The 18,707-nt window shown below is 45.2% G+C and overlaps 1 protein-coding gene across 1 annotated transcript in view; it reads right to left on the bottom strand.

The window, feature by feature from the left end:
- The window catches only part of HOPX (HOP homeobox), a 261,296-nt gene that overhangs the window by 28,330 nt on the left and 214,259 nt on the right, over positions 1-18,707 (bottom strand). The window lies entirely within an intron of this gene.

Genomic DNA, 18,707 nt, shown 5'->3' with positions numbered 1-18,707 from the left:
CTACTTGACTAGAAGACTCCCTTTCCAATGAAGGGATAAAATACAAAATAATGTTATTTTTATTTAAATAAAGGACTCCGAGTTATACAACGGTGTAAACGTTAACATTAGTAGTTCTTTCTACCAAGTGGTAAAATAAGTAAACATTCTATATCGTTTTTTTTTTAGATATTTTATATATTCAGATTATTAATGTTCACAGATATTGCGATGAACCTTCAGGTGGTTGTTTTATTGTGAATAAAGAATAGCTCTATATTAATAAATGCATGCAATAAAAGATAGAAACAACATTGGGCTTTTTCGAGGCGTCTGTTTAGGTAAAAAACAGACAAGGGAATAAAAAAGATGGCTGCCCAAAATGTGTAAACCAGCATTATCAGTTTTGCATTTGATCTTTCACAACACACGATCTAATTTTAGGCTCAAGAGCAGCTTCGTTTCCCTCCCCCCAGTGGCTGCTGTTTACATTAGGGACATGCAAATGTAACCAAATATTCAGATCCACTGCAGATACGACCAAGGTACAGCTAACACGAGAAATGCAATCGACAGAGGTTAAATTCGACACCTGGCTAGAACTCTAAACAAATTGGGTAGTTGACAGGAGATTATTAACACGTTCTATCCAGCGAGCTTGTTTGTGAAAGGGAGTACTAATGACATAGTATTCTGAGCCATTTCAATAAACCAACAATGGAATTTGTGAAAATGCTATGCTACGTGACTAAGCCCACAACACTGCTCTGCAATCATGGATCTAAGTTTTCGGCCTAACAGGCCTTTCACCATACATTATTTGATTTAGCTCTGGGTAATGTTGCAATCCTGATGTGCTCTATAATATATGTCAGGGGATCCCAAGCCTCCTTGAAAAAATTACATTTTTAAGGACATATTTCCTAAGATATCACAAAGTCACCTTATTGCGCTGCGTGACAGGGAAAGAGCAAGAATGCACCAAACTCAACAATACTCGGTGCGTTCCTGTCAATGTGTTTGCCTAGCGCCAATGCAGGCACATTTCCACCATGTTGCAAGGGTGCCTGCGTTGTAAGCAGGATTGTTTTTGTGCAGGAAGGAACACCTTCCAGCACACAAACACAATCCCCTGAGGCATTTTTTATTTACCTACCAAATGCATTCCTGGAGCTGTAGTCCTGGTTCGCATCAGTTTATACCTTTGAACTAAAACATATGCAAACAATGAATTGTAAAAGAAAATCCAAGTTTTACAGCATTGCGTCATATGAGATCATCCGGTAACTTTACTTGTGCATAGTCTTTTAGTGTCAACATGCACAATTGGCAAGTTCATAGTAGAAAAACAAGCAATGGAGGTATGAACTTGAGGCTAAGGCACCCTCTCTGAAGTCGGTAGAGTTCAATTCGGCTCAGAAAAACAACAAAACACATAACCTTGACAACTCCCATAATCTTTCTGCCATTTCCTTTCTCAGTTGAAAAGACAAAGCAATTATAAACTGCCTTGGGCGGAGCTAGCCACGGCTGAAGATGGCCACTGATTAAGCGAGCTCCTTCGGGTGCTCAACTATCCTAAAAATCATCCTGCGTCGTAACCCCGCTGCTGTGGCTGAAATACAAGAATGTGGTATCGGAATATCACCCTGTTCCGTTGATCTGACATTTACAACGGATGGTCATCCAAAACTTGCGGTAATAAGCCTGGAAGAGATGTTCTGAAGTGTGGCCTATTCCATCTGTGCACGCAGAGCCCTACCCTGTGGCGAGCCAAGACGCGGAGAGCGAGAGCCTCGCGGGACTACGCTGAAAGCTCTGACCGGGCCTCCGTCCCCCCGAAAACATCCTATGAGCGGACAACTGAGCTTGCTACTGCCCGCTAAGAAGACTGGAGCCACTTACCTGCTGACAGTGCTCGCCCGTGGTGGCCGGAGGTGAGGGCGGTGTGGCGCGAGAGCTCTACGGGTGTTGTGGTGACTGGCGCCGGTGCTCTCTGCGAGGTGGCGCCGCTCCGACGGCCTGGAGGTGTTTGGCGACTGCAAGTACGAATAACAACTGGCTCCCTTGCTCCTCACCCGATACGCTGCCTCTGGACCTTCTACCGAGCCCAGCACTACGAATAGCACTAGCTTACTACTCCAAATGCTGATCATACGTCACATATTGGACTGACCTGATTGATACTGCTGGTGACTCTGCTGCGGGCATTATCCTCCCCGGGAACAATCATACTGTTCCTGTGTGGTCAATAATCACCTTGGCCCCCTTGCAACAAACGCCGCTGTTGGACTACATGCAGCCTGGTATCTGCTTGCTGGTGCCCGGCGGGTGGGGGAGAGTTACTAGGCTGCTCAAACTGAAGTGCATCTACAGTGCGCATACCGGCAGGGGCTCTCATCCTTCAGATTGAGGTGTCGTATGACCACGTAACTGGCCTGTACACACCGCGCTGCAGAGTGAAGTGCGAGGCTGAGGGCTCGGGACCTGTGATTTTGGTGAACCACTGATGGGTAGGGCTTTGCTCCTTTAGCCGATCCTTCCCTATCGCCGACACCCGTGCGCCCCGGAGGACTGCTTTTTGCTGTGCTTCCACTACTGTTGCATTCATAACGTGTTTTGAGTGAGCGACCTCCACCTGCGCTGTATTATCGACCTGCGCTCTGCTAGTCCCGCACTACCACCTGACCCATGCACTGTGCCGGCTGCATTCTCCTGCATTATTGCATCATGGGCAAGCCAGACAGGAACCAACCTAAAATTACTTTTGAACAACCGAAAAAAGTGGTTGATACTGACACGGATGACCACAATGCTGCGCAAAAAGGGACTTCAACGGTGGGTGGAATTGCTATTAAGGATGTGCAGGCCATGTTTTCCTCGATAAAAGTTGCCCTTTCTACCATTGATGGAAAAATAGACTCTCTTACTACTCGGGTGGATCGAATGTCCGAGCGCCTCGACAAACACTGAAAGGCTGGATATGGCGGAGCGACCGATATCGGAGGCAGAGCATGCTGAACAACAAATGGACGCTAAACAAGGGAAAATGGACAAGCACCTTGAAACACTGTTGGCAAAGACTGAAGATCTAGAGGTGTGATCTTGCCGGAGTAACATAAGCCTTTTGAGATTTGCTGAGACGACCAACACAGGGCCATGGCGCATTATATAGAACAACTGCTAATAACTCTCTTGGGAACAGATACATTTTCTGACGTCTTCATCATCGAGAGAGCTCATAGATCCTTTGCTTTGCCACCGCCTCCGGGAGCCAGACCACGTCCGATAATTGCAAAAATTTTAAACTATCGGAACCGGGATGCAGCGCTCCGCAAAGCTCGAGAACTGGGACAATTAAAGCATCAAGGTATGGTTATATCAATCTATCCTGACTTTACACCACTTTTCCAGGAGGCTCGGAAACGATTTGTGTTCGTTGAAAAGAAATTACGAGAGCAAAATATCCAGTATGCAATGATCTACCCGGCCAGGTTGAGAGTATCGGTTGCGGGAAAGACCACGATCTACAGCAAACCGAAGGATGCGCTTAAATGCTTACAGTGGAGGGGATCTCAGCTTCCATGCTGGAAATCGCCGAGGGGAGAACAAGAGGAACAAACTGGTGCATCGGACATTGAGTAGCGGACCATTGTGTACCTACCGCCCGGCCACTAAGCTGCACAAATGAACTAATTGGCAGAGGCACTTTAACATTACAGATAAATGCTTACTGGGACCATTGCCCCTCCAGGCTCATAGAGAATTGTATGGTATGACTCATGATAATATTTTTATTGCTGTTTAAGTCATCTAAAGCCACAATTATTCTACCACATTAGTATTGGTGGTAAGCCAAATCCTGCTTAAATAGCGTGCTTCGACGCACAGAGTGAATCTCTGTGTTGTTGGGCGCCCCCCTGAGTGACTCTCGTTACTGGGGTTCCCGGCTGGTGGGGGGGAGGGTACTTTCCTGTTTGTTTGGGCTTATCTTCGTTGTAATTGGGATGAGAAAGTGGGCGGGGTGGGTGGCGGGGATAGTTGGAAGGGCTCAACAGTTATGTACTTTACTTTATCGCACCACTATACGGTTTTCAACTGTTGTTATCACTGCTCAAGTACATGGAAAATGTATAATTATGTTCAATGATGCACCAGATATAGGCGACCCAAGCACCACATTGACATATCCAAAACATGTCAACTGGAAATACATAGATGCACACTAACGCTAACCCTACATCCTTGAAACTTTTCACCTGGAACGTTCGGGGTCTTAATAATCTTAGAAAAATCAGACAAGTCTTTGCATACCTAGACAGACACCACGTAGACATAGCCATGTTACAAGAAACACATTTGATCAAAGGCAGAGCGGGGGGCTTTGGCAACCGATGGGCTGAATTGGTAATGTCATCCTCTTACTCTGCATATACATATGCATGTGGTGTGATGACCCTGATCAGAAAAGGCACGCAATTCTCGCTGGACCAAACATTGACAGAAACACAGGGACAGTACCTCATACTTACCGGTATATTATAAGGTACAAGAGTGGGTCTCATAATACATACGGGTAGAACATAGATGATCCTGACTTCTTTGCGAATGTATGCACCAAGTTACAAGAGCTCCCTCCTATGGAGCTGTTGTGGGGCGGAGATATGAATTTGGCACTTAATAGTACTTGTGATAGATCAAGAACCACGGCTGAGACTCATCCACGAGCTACAGCTGTAGTACCGAGCGTGCTGGCAGAGTTTCATATGCATGGCATGAAAAGTAACAACCAAGGCACTTAAACCACAAACTATTTCTATTTCAGTAAAATAAACATAAGGAAAAGAAAAGATGTGAGTAGGTCTAGATTCAATTTTTATTGCTTACCAAGTAAAAAATCACAAACAAATACATAATTCAAGTCGTTAAATTTAAAAAAGAAAATATTTCTCATTACATATTCAATAAAAATTCTACAGAAAACATTCAATACACAATTTAAAACAATATTTTGTATAGAATCATATTAAAAGGTCGCATACTGCCACCTTTTAATATGATTCTATACAAAATATTGTTTAAGACGACCCTGCACGGTAGCTGCATTAGCACAACTGCAGGTATCCTGCAGGTATAAAGATATTTGCACGCAGTTGCAGTAATGTGAGGCACGTATCCGTAAGCTGGAAATAGAATTCGACAACACTCGAAGTGCAGATATATAAGGAAGCATTCTAAACGAAGTAGACACATATAACGAATTAGCGGACGCTGAATTGAAATATATCACTAAACGTCACACAGCACGTAAGATGGGTGAGGGGGGCAGACCGGGCAGCATATTTGCACCTAATATAGGTCTAGAACACAAGCAACACACCGCTCTACAAATGGTAGATGGTAACAATATAACGCATTATGACACTGGCGACATTCTAGGCACATTTATGGACAACAATGGTGACTTATATAAAACACGCAATACGGCCCACACGCAGGAGATATTAGACTATGTTGAGGATATCACATTGGTGTGGCTGTTTGACGGACAGTGTGAGTTCTTTGCACAGCCGATTACTATTGAAGAAGTACAAACTGCTATAAAAACACTTCCAAATGGCAAAACACCAGGGCCCTATGACTATACGGGGGAATTTTACAAAGCATTCTCTGACTTACTTATCAATATTTGGTAGAAATGTATGACGAGGCATATCATAGTCAGATACGCCCCCAACTCTGCGTGAAGCATTAATAGTGGCATTACTAAAACCTGATAAAAACCCAGAAACGGCGGACTCATATCGGCCATTATCTTTAATAAACATTAAAGACACTAAGATCCTGGCCAAGATTGTTGTGACTAGACTACAACCACTTTTCACAGCTATTGTCTTGCCTGACCAATCTGGTTTCATACCCCCTAGATTTACGGCATATAATCTTCGCACCATATTCTCTCTCTTACATCAGCTCAATCCCGAGATGGAGGTTGTGGCTGTCCTACTCGATGCAGCCAAAGATTTTAATTCGATTGAATGGACCTATTTATTCACTATGCTGCAGCGTATTGGACTCTCCCCAATGCTGATAAATTGGATTAAACTCTGTTACAGTAAACCCACTGCACGTATCAAAGTTAATAGACATATATCAGATCCAATCTCAACACTACGTGGCACGCCGCAGGGTTGCCCGCTCTCCCCCCTATTATTCTCTATTGCTTTGGAACCGTTAGCTTGTACAATACGACAGAAATATGCGCATACGGCCTTAAAATTCAAATTGCGTCCCATTGCCATTTCGCTTTATGCGGACGATATGGTATTGTATATCAGGGACCCTGCTACCAATCTATCACCGATACTCAGAGAATATATAAAGTTTAGTAGGCAATCTAGCCTTCCGATAAATTGGTCCAAATCAGCAGTCATACCACTCACTCAAAATACAAAGGCGATAAACATGGACATTCCACTAGTCTGGCAGGATGAGCCCATCAAATACCTTGGAATTTGGGTTCACGCGACTCTGAAATAGTACTCCGAACAAATTATGGCACTGCAATTGACAAATTAGAAACACAAATAGCCCGCTGGATCACGCTTCCACTATCCTTGGCGGATAGGATATCCCTTGTGAAAATGGTAGTCCTTCCTAAGCTGCTCTACCTTTTTACTAACATACCTATCGCACTGCCAGACCCTATTTTTAAACGCTTCCATACAAATTCGGTTAAATTAATATGGGCGGGGAAACAAGCCAGAATAATTCTACATACGATGACATTGCAATAAGCCTCAGGAGGATTTACAGTGCCTGATCTATACTTATATTATCTATGCGCTCAAGCATAATACACTTTCTATTGGTGCTATCCGATCCACTATATGTCGCCCCTCGCGGTAGAAGATGGGATGCCCATCCTATCAAACTGGCACATATATTAATGCATCATCGACCTCACTTGACAAAACATTAAATCAACACCATACGCACTACACCCCTAGCATGGAAACGTATTAGTCACCTCACCGACAAAACTCCAATATAAGCACCAACCATGCCTCTGGCTCAACACCCTGCGCAATCTGTAACACAAGAAAAGTGAGCTATGTATTTATTCAAGCAGGTGGGCATTACAGTGATGGGTGACTTATACCCCAATGGCACATTTATAGCTCTGACTAATTTAACATATGTGAGTAATCAAACACTTCTGTTCCGATTTGCATACCATAGGTTGTGTGCATCTGTCCAGATACTCTACCCTACATACCCAAATTAGAAACGCTACAGTTACCAATAACCGCCCCGGATAATACCAACCTGGTAGCGCGACTCTATAGATCTCTGCAGAGGGAAATTGGGGCTAACATCCAAAAGTCACTTGACAAATGGAATCTCATACTCAATGTGCCATTGACTGGGGACGAATGACAATCCTGCTGTGCATTCACTGAACTTCTCACTCCTAATAGAAATTTGCGTATTATTCACTATAAATACTTACACCAGATCTACCACACCCCGTTTCACTTACATAGACATGGCCTTAGGGCAGACGCGAGATGTAAACGTTGTGGAACTGACTCGGCTGACTTTGGACACCGGGCATGGCACTGTAACAAGGTAAAGCTATACTGGGACCAAGTTCTATCTATGCTGAGTGGAATTTTGAATCATAAGCTGGACTGTACACTGCAATTATGTCTACTGTGGCATCTAACGCATTTGAAATCTGCCAAAAAGAAATTGGCGGCCTTAGATCTACTATTGGCAAAGAGGAGGGTGGCAGTGCACTGGGACAGCAGGAAAGCACTGACCGTACAATGTATAAAGTGAAACTATATTGACTTCTCAATTGAATTAGTACATGAAGACATAGACAGACTCAGTACCTCCAAAACAATTTAAAAAAAGCAGAAGATGCTACATGCGCAAAAAGGTGTGATGGTGTTGTGTTCGTGTGACAAACACATATTAACCCCTTCGCTGCTAGGCCTTGTTCCCGCCTGTAATAAGCCTTTTTTGGCTATTTGGGGTAGTTCGCGCTTAGGCCCATGTAACTTTTAGACCGCATAAGGTATCCATGTCAAATGTGTGTCCCTTTTTTCCAACATCATGGGGATTCTAAAGTTACCTAGGGTTTGTGGATTCCCCTGTAGGGGACCCAGAAATTAGCCATAATACAGCTAAAAAAAAAAAATTTCATTTGGAAAAAAGGCTACAGATGAAAGCGTCTGGTGTTTTCTCTGCACATGGTATAAAAAAAAGGAGTTGTGGTACTGAAATCACCATCTTCCCAGCTTTCAGGGGCAAGCAGTCTTTTGTCAGTAAACCAAACATTTTACACAGTTTTGCATTTTTCTGGGACATAGCCTATTTTTGCTATTTTTTGTGCTTTTAACCTTTTTCCAGTTAATGGTAGAAATGGGTAAAAAAGCAATAATGGATCCTGGAAAGCTATACATTTTAGAAAACTAGACAACATTTTGAATTCTGCAAGGGGTCATTTGTGTAGATCCTTCAAGGTTTCTTTATAGGAACTAACCGTTAAATATAGGAAAAATTTAAAATTAGTTGAAAAAAACAGCCATTTGTGTCAACATTTTCACCTGTAACTTCTTCTACTTATGACAGCTGTTTGAAAGCAATATATCGTTACATCTGCTGGACCTTTCTGGTTGTGAGGATATATATAGGACTTGTAGGTTCACCAAGAACCCGACGAACCCAGAGCCAATAACTGAGCAGCATCTTGCAATGTTTTTTTATTATGTACCGGGTATATAGCAATTCATTTGGGAAAATATATACATGAAAAAACCGGTATGGAAGACACCTATGTATTTCTGAAATTGGACCAAAATATAGGGTTTAGAAATAGTAGGTATTTGCACATTTCCCAGATTATGAGTACTCATACTAGCATTAGAATTATAGGTCTTTTTCAAAATGAATTCTTTTTTACACATTGTCTTACATTTGAAAGGCTAGTGCCCATGACAGGAAACAGCCCCAAACACAACGTGGACACACCACATTTTCACAGTGAAAATGGACCCTTTTTTTACAAAGAGCCTAGCTGCAGATTTTGAACCCTAGCTCTGCCGGCACCAAGGGAAACCTATACATTTTTTGAAACCAGACACCCCGGGGAATCCAGGAAGGGTGACTTGACTGGCTCTCACCAGGTTACGTCACCCAGAAATCCTTGCAACCTAAAGATTTGTCCAAAAAAACACATTTTCCTCACATTTCTGTGGTGGAAAGTTCTGGAATCTCCGTGGATCCACAAAATTCCCCCTACTCGATGTTTCCCAATGTCTTCCGAGAAAAATGGTTCTTCACTTGTGTGGGTAGGCCTAGTGCCCGCGACAGGAAACGGCCCCAAATGCAATGTGGACACAACACATTTTCACAGTGAAAAAGGGACCCTCTTTTTTTACAAAGTGCCTAGCTGCAGATTTTAAACCCTAGCTCTGCCGGCACCTAGGGAAACCTAGCAAACCTATACAGTTTTTAAAACCAGACACGCCGGGGAATCCAGGAAGGGTGACTTGACTGGCTCTCACCAGGTTCCGTTACCCAGGATCACTTGCAAACCTAACAATTTGTCAAAAAACACATTTTCCTCACATTTCTATGGTGGAAAGTTCTGCAATCTGTGTGGATCCACAAAATTCCACCCACTCCGCGTTCCCCAAAATCTTTTGAGAAAAATGGCACCTCACTTGTGTGGGTAGGCTTAGTACCTGTGACAGGAAACAGCCCAAAACACAACGTGAACACACTACATTTTCGCAGTGAAAACTGAGCATTTTTTTGCAAAAAGCTTAGCTGTAGATATTGAACCCTAACTGTGCCTGCACCTAGGGAAACCTAGCAAACCAATACATTTATAAACACTAGACACTCAGGGGAATCCAGGATGGTGTGACATGACTGCCTCTCACAAGGTTCTGTTACCCAGAATCCCTTTCAAAACTAAAAACGTGTCCAAAAAACACATTTTCCTCACATTTCTGTGGTGGAAAGTTCAGGAATCTGCCTATATCCACAAAATTTCACTCACTTGGCATTCCCAAGTGTCTTCCGATAAAAATTGTACCTCACTTGTGGGGGTAGGCCCAGTGCCTGCGACAGGAAACGGCCTCAAACACAAAGTGGACACAAAGTGCCTAGCTGCAGATTTTGAACCCTACCTCTGCCGGCACCAAGGGATACCTAGCAAACCTATACATTTTTTAAAACTAGTCACCCAGGGGAATCCAGGATGGGGTGTCTTGACTGGCTCTCACCAGGTTCTGTTACCCAGAATCTCTTGCAAACCTAAAAATGTGTCCCAAAAAACACATTTTCCTCACATTTGTGTGGTGGAAAGTTCTGGAATCTGTGTGAATCCTTAAAATGCCACCCACCCCGCATTCCCCAAAGTTTTCTGAGAAAAATGGTACCTCACTTGTGGGGATAGGCCTAGTGCCCGCGACAGGAAACCGCCCAAAACGCAACATGGACACACCACATTTTCACAGTGAAAACTGACCCTTTTTTTGCAAAGTGCCTAGCTATAGATTTTGAACCCTAGCTCTGTCAGCACCTAGGGAAACCTAGCAAACCTATACATTTTTGAAAACTAAACACCCAGGGGAATCCAGGATGGGGTGACTTGTCTGGCTCTCACCAGGTTCTGTTACCCAGAATCCCTTGCAAACCTCAAACTTTGTAAAAAAAAACAAAATTTTCCTCACAGTTCTGTGGTGGAAAGTTCTGGAATCTGTGTGGATCCACAAAATTCCACCCAGCCCGCATTCCGCAAAGTCTTCCGAGAAAAGTGGTACCTCACTTGTGTGGGTGGGTCATACAACCCGAGACAGGCAAGAGCCCAAAAAATATTGAGGCGACTTCAAAATTACTTATCACAAAACAACCTAGTTTTGCAAGGGGGTCCCATGAATTTTTGGCCCCAGGCTCGGCGGCCATCTAGGGAAACCTACCAAGCCCACACATTTCTGAAAACTAAACACCAGGGGGAGTCCAGCAAGGTATGACTTGCGTGGGTCCCCCAACATTTCCCTACCCGGAATCCCCTGCAAACCTCAAATTTTGCTGAAAAAATCTATTTTTTCTGGGTAGGGAAATGTTGGAAGACCCACGCAAGTCATATCTTGCTGGACTCCCCTGGGTGTCTAGTTTTCAGAAATGTGTGGGTTTGGTAGGTTTCCCTAGGTGGCCGCCGATCCCGGGGCCAAAAACCCATGGCACCCCCATTGCAAAACCAGGTTGTTTTGTGATAGGTCATTTTGATGTTCCCTCAATAGGTTTGAAGCCCTTGCCTATCGCGGGTACCTGACCAACTCATGCGAGTGAGTTACCATTTTTATCGGGAGATCTGGGGGAATGCTGTGTAGAAGGAAAGTTGTGTATCCATGCACTGCATCCATTCAGGATTTCTATTCTGACCACCGCTCCGTCTGGATCATTAGATTCTCTCTGATGCGGTGGTCCATCCACCGACAGCCAAGGGTCCAATTGCCTGATTCATAATGTGAGGGTCAGCCCGAAGAAATGTCTGTCGGTGGGACTGCCACAGACGGCCTGACGGAGGCAGTCCCATCGGCATCGTAATGTGCCCCTTAATTATGAATCCTTACTGTTGCACAGACAAAGTGGGAATACTAAATGTAACCCCTCTGAAGTCCACCGTTTTCCCTCCTGTTGCACAGACTGGAGTGGGAATAGTACATTTCATCCCTCCAAAGTCCAACACTTTCCCTACTGTGAAACAGACTGGAGTGGGAATAGTAAATCGTATCCCTCTGGAGTCCAATGCTTTCCCAACTGTTGCACAGACTGGAGTGGGAATAGTAAGTCCAGCACTTTCCCTATTGTTGCACAGACTGGAGTGGGAAAAGTACATCTTACCCCTCTGAAATACAACACATTCCCGACTGTTGCACAGACTGGAGTGGGAATGGTAAATTAAACCGCTCTGAAGTCCTATGCTTTCACTACTGTTGCCCAGACTAGAGTGGGAATAGTAAATATAATCCCTCCAAGGTGCCACTCTTCCCTACTGTTGCATTGATTGGAGTGGGAATAGTAAAAGTAACCTCTCCAAATTCCATAATTTCCTTTACTGTGGCACAGACTGGAAAGTGAATAGTAAATTTTACTCCTCCGAAGTCCAGTGCTTTTTCTACTGTTTCATAGACTGGAGTGAGAATAGTAAATCTTACCTCCACGAAGTCCAATGCTTTCCCTACTGTTGCACTGACTGGAGTACGAATAGTAAATTTAACCCTTCTGAAAATTTACACTTTCACTACTGTTGCATAAACAGTGGGAACAGTAAATCTATTATTCCCAGACTTTAATACTTTTCTTAATATTGTTTAAATATATATATGCTTATAATTTGTTCATTTGTTTGATGTTATATTATTTGTTTATGTATATAAATATATTTGTTTTGATCTATTTCATAATATGTTCAGTAAATGCCTTTTCTTGGAATATATAGATTAATTTGGTAATTTATTTAATTTTTTTCAGTTGATTTGTTAATCTTTTATATATATATATATATAGACTGGACTATGGTCGGGGTCCCAGAAGATGTTGAAAAGGAAATTTTCAAGGGTTTTCCGGCAGGCATGGGAGGCGAAAATCGACATGCAAACACGCACTGAAGGCAACAGCCAACTACAAGACCCAGCATGCAGCAAATCTAAACAGCAGCTGAAACTGGTTCCCAACAAGGGGTTAAAAACGGCAGCGCCGGAACATTGAGGGTCTTGTGGCGAGCTGTGATGTCCTGAACCTGCGGCGCCTCTCTTTCTCTTCTCGCTGATGAAGCTCACAGGAGTGAGCGAAATGCATTTGAGCTAGGAACAATGCCGCTTTCAAAATAATAAAAAATAACATACTTCAAACCGGATGAAGGTTGCGACTCAATTTTTCTCTTCTCCATCGTGAGGAGAGCCTTGCTAAAATATATATATATATATATATATATATATATATATATATCAAAGCTCAATCCCTCCCGGGACCGGGAGGGATTGAGCTTTGATACATAGAGCGCGAGGCTCTGACGCGCTTGGACCGCACCCGTCTGTAAGAGTGCCAGGCATTTGGGGCAGAGAGCAAGGATATATATTACCTACTGGCGGTCGCCAGTAGGTATATATAGTTAGGATTTTTTCTCTATGGGTTTTTTGAAAATTCTATGTCTAATAACTTTGGCGTTTGTGGACGGAATTGGCTGAAATTTTCAGGAAAATGGCACATTTTGTTTCTGAGCAGCCCTTGAAAATTTGGGGGGGGGTTCGTCCAGTGGGGGCCGAGAAAAAAGGGGGGTCCCAAAACGTGTTTTTAACATTGAGTTTTCCATAGGGCGGTTGGCCTCACTTTTAGCCCGAACGGCTGAATGGATTTGCACGAAACTTGGCAAAATTGTAGGGACTGGTAGCCCGATGTGCCTTTTGTAGGTCTCAATATATGTGCTCCAGTGGATTTTGAGAAATTAACGTTTAAAAAAAGATATATATCTGTAACAGCGGACCGGGCAGCGCTCTGGTTCGCGGACTTTTCGCGCAACGGAGCTTTGTGAAGCGAAGCTGATTGGTTCTCCGGCGTCTGTCAACATTCCAAACAGTCCGTAGCGGCCGCCATCTTGTCTCTCGGTAGGATCGAGAGACAAGAGGAGGCCGAAGCGAAGGGGCAAATGACCATAAGGGGGCATAGTACATTGTCGCTCACCCCCTAGGTTTGATGTGGAGGTTTTAAAAGGGCCCCGCGGGGCAAAAAAAAATAAAAATAATAATAATCGAACAGCTGAATGGATTTGCACGAAACTTGGCAAAATTGTAGGGACTGGTAGCCCGATGTGCCTTTGCTAGATCTCAATATATGTGCTCCAGTGGATTTTGAGAAATTAACGTTCAAAAAAAGGTATATATCTGTAACAGTGCACCGCTTCGCGTACTTTTCGCGTTACGGAGCTTTGCGAAGCAAAGCTGATTGGCTCTCCGGTGTCTGTAAACATTCCAAACAGTCCGTAGCGGCCGCCATCTTGTCTCTCGGTAGGATCGAACAGCTGAATGGATTTGCACGAAACTTGGCAAAATTGTAGGGACTGGTAGCCCGATGTGCCTTTGCTAGGTCTCAATATATGTGCTTCAGTGCATTTTGAGAAATTAACGTTCAGAAACAAGATATATATCTGTAACAGCGCTCCGCTTCGCGGAGATAAAATTATATGTGTATTACCTAGCTGTTGCTAACACCAGTTAGCGACGGCTAGTAGAAGATAGCGACCATCTTGGGCCCCACTTTGCATGTGAGTGATATTTATCACTAATGACATGCAAAGTGGGCATGCCAAGATGTTAGCGACTGGAAACAGTCGCTAACATCGCTATCTCCTATTATCAACTTTTGGAAATATTCGAGATAAGGGCGAATATCTCTAAAAGCTACCACCTGCCCTGAGCAGTTCTTAGCCATGTTATCCAATGGGAGGTGGATAACATGGCTAAGAGCATTAGCTCGGTAATGCATGAATATCGCTGAGTTTTCAGCGATATTAATGCATTGCGGTCGTTTTTTATCGTATTTCCGATAAACCTTGATAATAGCAAGGTTTATCTGCGATAATTTCTGACGGTAAAAAAATCGTTGCTAAGCATCGTTAGGGATAAATATCGCTTAACTTTGGTAATATGCCCCAACGTCTGTTAACGTTCGATTCGAAGGAAATCAGGAAGTGTTGAAAAACATTGTCTGCGCCATCTTGTCTTTTTTCAAATGCCACACTTTTGTCGTGCACGGCAGCCATTTTAGATGCCTTGACCAGACCCACTCTGTGCACGCTGTCGATCCTTAGCATGGCTCCCCACCCTCGCAAACATCTCCCCCAGGCAGTGGTCACCCCCGCTCTCTGTCTTATGCATGGGTAATAAACCTCCCCCATCTGCGCTGCTGTTCCCTGAGAATCACACCCTGTGCCCGCCCGACACCTCCCTTTCGCCCTATTCACTACCGCACCCTCTGACACTCCTTTTCCTCTGTGTCCGATTGTCCAGGCTGGTCCTAGGGTATCAGCTAGCCCTGCAGATGTAGTTTATGGCCACAGCTGTAAAGAATCACCCCTCTTCAAAGGAGTTATAGTAGATCAAGGCCCACACTCGATGAGATTCGTCACAGCAGAAGCGTTGCTATTATCTGAAAACCATCCTGTATTGTGATTGGGGAGGGGACCGAGTCTGAAGCGGAAGATTCCAGGGATGACTGTTTGTACATCAAAGTTTTTACAATTATGTGTCACATTAAAAATATATAGCACTCCGACAAAGTAGTAAGATTATAAAACTTTAATAATTTATAAATATATACAAGAAAACAAAAATAGTAATAACATATAAACATTTTTAGGGAAAAACAACGAAGTAGCGGTCGGCTGTGCGAATAGTCCCAACGCAGCACAACGTCCAGATTTCCGGCGTGGGGCGTCGCGGGGGGTGGGTCATCAGTAGCAAACTGTTGTGCGAATAGTTCCAAGGCAGCAGAACGCGTTGAAATCTAGATGACACGAAAGTGATGTCTAGTAAGTTGCCACCCAGCAAATAACGGCATGGGGCGTCGCGGGGGGTGGGTCATCAGTAGCAAACTGTTGCGCGAATAGTTCCAAGGCAGCAGAACGATGGCACCAAGGTGATGTCCAGTAAGTTGCCGCACTGGTTTTGGTATCCTACAATGCTGCTCCGAATAACGGCGTGGAGCGCCCCGGGGGAGGCGGCGTGAACGGGCCTCTCCAGGTGGAGTGTCATCTGTTGTAGTGGGGCGCCCCTTTACCGTTTCAGTTGCCATTCCGTCCGTTTTTGGTCCACTGTGTCAAAAGCCGCAATTCAGCTGAGTTGCGCCCACTCTTGCGGTGCAGCGATAGGCGGCTGTCACAGGACTCTCAAAATGGCGGCAGGCTGTTTCCTTTTTGGGCCTGGTCCACTGAAATGGCCCTGGGACACCTTGGAAATCGGACGCTTGTCTGCTAGGTCTTGGACCTCATTCTCGAAAGCGTCCCCTCCGCCTTGAGAATTCATCAAAAGTTTTGGGGGCTCCGACTCCTGCAGGCTTCTGGTGGGGAGCGGCTGCCATGATTGCTCGCGGAATGACCACGACTGAGCTACGAGATGGTGGTGCTTTCATGCTGACGCCAGCTTCAGTCTGAAACATCCAGAAACAAGGTGGGGCTTTCATCGTTTGGGGAAAAAAAAAAGTTTTCATCCTATGAAAAGTGTTGTTTTTAGGTCACATGATCAAGCCTTCCATCATTAGGAAACCAAAAGTAAAATGAACCAATGAAAAGTTTTATAAACAAGTCACATGACCTGTTATGCGGCATAGGGTGTAAAATTAGGAGAAAATACGTTGGCACGTGAGGCGGCGTCAGTAGCGGACCGATGTGCGAATAGGCCGAAGGCAACACAACGCGCCAAGATCTGGATGGCACCGAGGTGGTGTCCAGCAAGTTGCAGCACTGGTGTGGCCATCCTACAATGCTGAAAGTCGGCGTGGGGCGCCCCGTTGGCCTGTGAGTTTGCGTCAGTAGCGGACCGATGTGCGAATAGGCCGAAGGCAGCACAACGCGCCAAGATCCGGATGGCACCGAGGTGGTGTCTAGTAAGTTGTCGCACTGGTGTGGCCATCCAACAATGCTGAAAGTCGGCGTGGGGCGCCCCGTTGGCCTGTGAGTTTGCGTCAGTAGCGGACCGATGTGCGAATAGGCCGAAGGCAGCACAACGCGCCAAGATCCGGATGGCACCGAGGTGGTGTCTAGTAAGTTGCCGCACTGGTGTGGCCATCCTACAATGCTGAAAGTCGGCGTGGGGCGCCCCGTTGGCCTGTGAGTTTGCGTCAGTAGCGGACCGATGTGCGAATAGGTCGAAGGCAGCACAACACGCCAAGATCCGGATGGCACCGAGGTGGTGTCTAGTAAGTTGTCGCACTTCTGTGGCCATCCTACAATGTTGAAAGTCGGCGTGGGGCGCCCCGTTGGCCTGTGAGATGGCATCAGTAGCGGACCGATGTGCGAATGGGGCCAAAGGCAGCGCAACAATATTTTCTGATTTGAAGACACCACAAGGCGCTGAGATGCCAAGATCCGGATGGCACCGAGGTGGTGTCTAGCAAGTTGTGGCACTGGTGTGGCCATCGTACAATGGTAAAAGTCGGCGTGGGGCGCCCTGTTGGCCTGTGAGATGGTGTCAGTAGCGGACTGATGTGTGAATGGGGCCAAAGGCAGCGCAACAATATTTTCTACTATATTTTCGGAGTAGAAGACACCACAAGGCGCTGAGATGCCAAGATCCGGATGGCACCGAGGTGATGTGTAAGTTGCGGACGGATGTGCGAATGGGGCCAAAGGCAGCTCAACAATATTTTCTGAAGAGAATACACCACAAGGCGCTGAGATGCCAAGATCCGGATGGCACCGAGGTGATGTCTAAGTTGCGGACCGATGTGCGAATGGGGCCAAAGGTAGCGTAACAAGATTTTCTGTATGGAAGATACCACTAGGCGTTGAGATGCCAAGATTCGGATGGCACCGAGGTGATGTCTAGGAAGTTGTGCCACTGGTGTGGCCATCGTACAATGGTAAAAGTCGGCGTGGGGCGCCCTATTGGCCTGTGAGATGGTGTCAGTAGCGGACTGATGTGCGAATGGGGCCAAAGGCAGCGCAACAATATTTTCTGACTGACACCACAAGGCGCTGAGATGCCAAGATCCGGATGGCATCGAGGTGATGTCTAAGTTGCGGACTGATGTGCGAATGGGGCCAAAGGCAGCGTAACAATATTTTCTGTATGGAAGATACCACTAGGCGTTGAGATGCCAAGATTCGGATGGCACCGAGGTGATGTCTAGCAAGTTGGTGTGGTCATCCTACAATGCTGAAACTCGGCGTGGGTCACCCCATTAGCCTGTGAGATGGCGTCAGTAGCGGACCGATGTGCGAATAGGCCGAAGGCAGCACAACGCGCCAAGATCCGGATGTCACCGTGGTGGTTTCATAGTTGAGAGGCACTTCATCTGCAGTGGGGCGCCGAGATCCGGATGGCACCGAGGTGATGTCTAGCAAGTTGCTGTACTTGTGTGGTCATCCTACAATGCTGAAACTCGGCGTGGGTCGCCCCATTAGCCTGTGAGATAGCTGTTCTTTGGATTTGGGCCTGGTCCACTAAAATGGCCCTGGGACACCTAAGAACTCGAACGCTCGATTTTTTTTTCCTTTCCTGTACATGCAAAAAAAGGTAAATGCCCGGTATGTTACACGCTTCATCTGCCACGATGAACTCTCCAGAGGAACCGAAAAAATATATAGTTGTGGTAACTATACCATGCATCGTCATATGGAGAGGTGGCACCAATTAATTATAGTGCTGCATAAAAGAGAGATTTGGAGGAGAACCCCTGACCTGCTAGTACATTCATCAAAGAAGTGGCACTGAGAGCTTCAGAGGCAAGGGAAACGGTCCCAAATATTTAGAAGAACTTTGGAAAGATTAAAATGACATGTTTAGATTGTGGTAAATTAATTTCATGTGGGCAGATGAGTGTTACTCTAATAAATACAGCATATGAACATCATCATAGTCGATGGTTGGTAGAGACATTTTGACTATATCCTGGACCTGCCCGTCCTCGCTCAAAATGGCGCCGGA

Source organism: Lissotriton helveticus, chromosome 2_1 (genome assembly GCF_964261635.1).
Source record: "Lissotriton helveticus chromosome 2_1, aLisHel1.1, whole genome shotgun sequence".
In the NCBI taxonomy this organism is placed as follows: Eukaryota; Metazoa; Chordata; class Amphibia; order Caudata; family Salamandridae; genus Lissotriton; species Lissotriton helveticus.
This window is presented reverse-complemented; position numbering and strand designations above follow the sequence as displayed.